Source organism: Chenopodium quinoa, unplaced genomic scaffold (genome assembly GCF_001683475.1).
Source record: "Chenopodium quinoa cultivar QQ74 unplaced genomic scaffold, ASM168347v1, whole genome shotgun sequence".
NCBI lineage: Eukaryota > Viridiplantae > Streptophyta > Magnoliopsida > Caryophyllales > Amaranthaceae > Chenopodium > Chenopodium quinoa.
Window position 1 is genome coordinate 1,484,963 of NW_018744858.1, and position 6,000 is coordinate 1,490,962.

Here is a 6,000-nt window from a genome sequence, read left to right on the forward strand (position 1 = left end):
AGCTTTAAGTTTGAGCAGTTTTGGCTGTCAAAGGAGGAATGTGGCGATGTGGTTTATAACGCATGGACAGGGGCTGGTGGGTTGTGTATGCTGCAAAAACTTGCGTTCTGTGGGGAGAAGTTGAGGAGTTGGTCTGCAATCACTTTCGGGTCTATCAAGAAGAAAATTAAGAAGGCGGGAAAATTGGTGAAGGAGTTGAAAGGAGGGGCGATGGATGGGGAAAAGCTAGAGAGGTGTGGCCAATTAGAGGATGAGTTAGACTCTTTGTATTTGCTTGAAGAGTCATATTGTTTTTCCCGAGCTCGGGCTAATGAACTTCGAGACGGGGATAAAAATACAAAGTATTTCCATCACAAAGCAAGTTAACGGAAAGCCAGGAATAGAATAAAGGGTTTGTTCGAAGATAATGGGGACTGGAAGGCGGACAAAGTTGATATTGAGAGACTTATTTCTGCCTATTTCTCTAATTTGTTTGCCAATAGCTCGCCAAATGGCTTCCAAGGGGCGATGGAGGGCCTTGACTCAATTGTAACAGCAGAAATGAACTTGGTACTAGACCGTGAGCCTACAGGTGATGAGATCAAGAGTGCTTTGTTCCAGATGCACCCAAACAAGGCACCGAGCCTCGATGGTATGTACGCATTATTTTTCAAAAATTTTGGCATGTTGTCGGTCCTGATATTATTTCTTATGTTCAGAACTGGTGCAAAGGGGAAATTGATATTGTGGGGATAAATAATACTTGCATTGTTCTTATTCCGAAATGCAATGATCCAAAAATGATTTTGGAATTTAGACCAATAAGTTGTGCAATGTTATGTATAAAATTGTTTCAAAAGTGCTGGCAAATAAATTAAAATTTTTTTGGGGGGATATTATATCTCCGAATCAGAGTGCTTTTGTTAGAGGTTGATAACTGATAATCTATTGTAGCATTCGAGATTTTCCATGCGATGAAAAGGGGTGGTGACGGGAAGGATGGTAATATTGCAATGAAGTTAGACGTGAGCAAGGCCTATGATCGGGTGGAATGGGGTTTTTCGGAACAAGTTATGCTGAAATTGGGTTTTTCGACCGGTTGAATTCACCGGATTATGTGTCATATTAACAGTATCTCCTTTGCTTTAAAGATCAATGGTCGAATTTCAGGGTCTGTGATACTGTCGAGGAGGTTGCGGAAAGACGACCCTATTTCTCCGTACTTAATTCTGTTATGTGCGGATGCTTTTTCAACTCTTGATACAAAGGAAGCAACTGGAATCTTATTCATGGTGCTAGAATATGCAAGAGTGCTCCCCGGGTTTCGCACCTATTTTTTGCCAACAATAGTATCCTTTTTTCCAGAGCTAGTACGCAATAATGCTCAACTATAGCTAATATCATTATCACATATGAGAGAGCATCGGGTCAGAAATTCAATTTAAGCAAGACTGAAGTGTTCTTTAGTAAAAAGGTATGTACAACTTGAAGGCAAGAAATTATTGATATTTTGGGGGTTCGTGAAGTTGAGCGACATGAGAAGTATCTTGGTTTGGAGACTATTATTGGGAGATCGAAAAGAGTGATTTTTGCAGAGTTGAAAGAAAGACTATGGAAGAAATTGCAAGGGTGGAAAGAAAAACTGATGTCACGGCCGGGTAAGGAAGTCATGATTAAAGTGGTGGCCCAAGCGATCCCGACGTACATGATGAGCACTTTTAAGCTTCCGGATGGCCTCATTGATGAGATTCACTCAATGTTAGCTCGTTTTTAGTGGGGATATACGGAGTCCGCTAGCAAGATGCATTGGCAAAGGTGGGAGCCTCTACGCTGACCTAAGGCTCTAGGGGGTATGGGTTTCCGAGACCTTAAATGTTTCAATCAAGCCCTCCTTGCTAAGAAACTTTGGCTTTTGCATCACAATTCGGGTACGTTTATCCACTCGATTTTAACGGCAAAATATTTTAAAAATTGTGATGTATTGGCGGCTAGTAGGGGATATGACTCGAGCTATGCTTGGAGAAGCATGTGGAGTGCAAAAGAATTGCTTCTTGAGGGCCTCAAATGGAGAGTGGGAAATGGGAGTGAGATCAAAATGTGGTATGATGCGTGGTTGCCTGGGAATATCGATTTGAAGGTTATTGATTTGATAGATCACGGTAGCAATTCATGGGACATTAATGTCATCAACAACAGTTTCAATGCTGTTGATAGAGCCTTAATCTTCACTATTCCTCTATCTCTTATAGCTCTCTAGATAAAATGTATTGGTGGCCCTCGAAAGATGGCAAATATTTTGTTACGTCGGGGTATTGGTTGAGCAAAGAAGTCCTTGAATCTTCTTCGAATGTGGATGCGGATACGATATGGAGACTAATCTGGTATCTAATGTACCCCCTCAAATTGCAACACTTTTTATGGAGGGCATGCAAAGGTTTTCTCGCGGTTAAAGAATGTCTGGCCTATCGTCATATTGCACCGGACAAGGCGTGTTCAATCTGTGATGCCACGGAGGAAACAATAATTCACGTCACATTTGATTGCATAACATCTAAGGAGATTTGAGCAGCCAGCCCTTTTGTTGCTCAAATCCAGCAGGCCCTAACTTCTAACTTCATATAGAGATTGTTATGACTCTCCAAAAATGTATCAAGGGCTGAGCTTGTTACTATCGCTACTCTAGCTTGGGCCTCATGAAATTGTAGGAACATGTCCATTTTTGAGCAAAATACGTTTAATTTCGTTGAGGTTGCCAGGGGTTTTATGAATATGGTGCGGGAGAGTAATGAGTATGCTCAGAGAGTTATTAGCAAGTCCATCCAGAGTGGTTACCCGCCAGCTAGCTCGTGGTTCTGCCCAAGTCAGGGAAGTGTCAAAATAAATTGCAACGCTCACTTGGGGGTTAAAACCGGGTTGGGGATTGTGATCAAGAATGAACAAGGGGATGTAGCTGCGGCTGTAGTTCATCAAGAGGGTGTTGGGTGGGATGTTGGTTGTGCTAAAGCTACTGCCTGTCGCTACGGGCTGCTCGTGGCAAAGAGACTGGGATTCTCTGATGTTTAGCTTGAAAGTGATGGTATGAATGTGGTGAAGGCTGTTCAAAGTAATGCAAAAGGATTTTTCCCCTGTTTTTCTTCTGTATGATGATTGTTTGGGGGTTTTTTATGTGTCCTACGAGAGAGTTACAATTTCCTAGTATGCTCCTTCCTTTTCCTGTACCTGCACAAAAAACAGAATACTCCGGCTAGGGCTGGGGTGTTCCGCCTCCGAAGATTAAGTTAGTCTCTTTCTAAATGGGGAAATAAGACAATAAATGCTTCTCGAGTTGAGAGCGTTTGCAAGGGGATTTGTGTTTTTTTGGTTTGTGGGAAAATGATTCGATCCCCTTTAATGAGGTCTTCCCTTACTATTTATAGTAGGGGAGAGTTGTACCTCAATTAGGGTACAATGACACGTGTCGCAAAGGGATTGGGCCTTTGCTGACCGTTGCAAGCTTGACACCTGGCAAGCCTTTAATGGGCCACGTGTCTTAGGGTATTTTTACCATAAACATCTGCCCCTCATAGGTGTGACGTGGAATGTCCACGTGTCACCTGTGACAAGTGTCAGACGCATGGTGGAGATGGTTCGTCTTTTTCCCTCCTTTTTTCAAATTTCAAGTTTTTAGGGCAGAAGGCATCGTTTTGCCTTCTGCTCCTCTATAAATACGAGACTCCCTCTCTCTCTCTTCCACACTTTGCATATTTTTCAAAAATTCTGAGAGTGCTCTGATACCGGCTGCATTATTTCCTAGATTTTCTTGCATTCGGCTTTTTCAAATCAAGCACATCCGGCGACCGGTTGGGTGCTCTTCCTCCAGTCTTTAAGGTACCGGCTTCCCTTTTCTTTTTACTATCGCTTTGACGATATTGAACGTTTCACCCATCCGGGTTGCATGCCGCCTGGGGGCCTTTAACCCATATCCCAATGTTGAAGCTTCTCCCTCAGCTGGCATAGCCCCGTCCGAGGGGTCTTCAACTTGATCATTTTGCATTCTGAACACCCCCATTCGGTTTAACACCGTCTGGGGGGTCTTTGAACCTCCCTCCAATAGATTTATCCTTTAACACCGCCTGGGGTATTTATGTGTCAAATGATTTCAAAAACCCCAACCGGTTTTGAAGCCGGTTGGGTCATCATCCTTGTTTCTTGGATTTTTCAAAGAAATTTTTAAGATGCGTTCAATGCACCCCCATCCGGCATTTTGCCGCATGAGTCCTTTTTTAGCGATCTATTTTATTACTCAAACAAGTTACAAATAGCCCTCATCCGGCATTTAACCGTATGGGGGTTGTTCGAGTAGCCTTTTGCTTTTTCTCAAACAACATTCAAATAGCCCCTATCCGGCATCTTACCGTATGGGGGTTGTTTGAGCAGCCTTTTGCTTTTTCTCAAACAATCATTCAAATAGCCCCCATCCGGCATCTTACCGTATGGGGGTTGTTTGAGCAGCCTTTTGCTTTTTCTAAAACATACAAATAGCCCCCATCCGGCATCTAACCGTATGGGGGTCGTTTGAGTAGGCTTTAGCTTTTTCTTAAACAACATTCAAATAGCCCCCATCCGGCATCTTACGGTATGGGGGTTGTTTGAGCAGCATTTTGCTTTTTCTCAAACATACAAATAGCCCTCATCCGGCATCTAGCCGTATGGGGGGTCGTTTGAGTAGCCTTTAGCTTTTTCTCAAACAACATTCAAATAGCCCCCATCCGGCATCTTACGGTATGGGGGTCGTTTGAGTAGCCTTTAGCTTTTTCTCAAACAACATTCAAATAGCCCCCATCCGGCATCTTACCATATGGGGGTTTTTTGAGCAGCATTTTGCTTTTTCTCAAACATACAAATAGCCCCCATCCGGCATCTAGCCGTATGGGGGTCGTTTGAGTAATTTGATCAATTCTTACCTCATCCGGGTATCCATCGCTTGGGGGCTTTTGAATGAGTTTCCATTAAATATATCTGATCTATTTTTCTTTATTTCAGTTTCAAACACATTCGGAGACTTCCGCCTGAGGAGGTTTCAAGCCACCATCTCAACAAATCTCAATCTTCAAAGGTACCGCCTGCATCCTATACTAGTCACTTTCTTTTATTTCCGGTTGCATAGCATTAGGATATGGACTCCACCAATGCATACACGGCACAGCCTACGACTGTGGTCACCCGGTCACCAGGAACGGCTGAGTCTAGGAATGGGATTGCCGTCTGGGGGTGCTTGGAACAACCTTCACCTACATTGAATCCGACCGTCTCTGTTCATGTGCAGGACAGAATGGCTCGGATTAGAGTGACGGCAATCGACCCTGACTACCAGTCCAATGACCCAGCCGTTGATCCGGCTGACCCTATAAATCAAGAGCAAGCCGAGGAACCGGCTGAGATGGGTCTTAATGAAGAGGTTCCGCAAAATTCTCCAAGTACACCTAGCACACCGGGTGACAGTATCTTAGATAGCTCTGGTTCCAACGCTGAGGAATCCGGAGAGGAAACTAGAGAGGGATCCGGTGAAGAATCCGGAGAGGGGTCAGCTGATAATGGGGAGTCCATCCCTGGCCCTGATGAAGAGTCTTCCGAAAAGGCGGCTCCCATTGAAGAAGAGGCCTACAAGTGGCCGGCTAAGGGCGACCCAACTGATATGACCATGTCCGCCAGGGATGTGGTCACCTTGAACGCCACACTCCCTGCTTTTTTACCGAAGAAGTCGGTTGGAGAGGGATGGGAAGTGGTCGTTCCGCCTATAGAGGCAAGCGTCATTTGGACCGACGACGTTGATCATGCCGACAACTTCTTCGGCTGCTATGAGGCGGCGTTTATAGCCGGCCTCCGGTTCCCCCTCCATCATTGCATAAAAGCCATACTGAAGGGGTATGACTTAGGTGTATGGCAGTTGACTCCTAATTCATGGGTCAACATTCTTGGATATATTGCCGCCTGCGAACTGCAGGGTGTCAAGCCAAGCTGGCAGGCGTTTGCGTACATGCA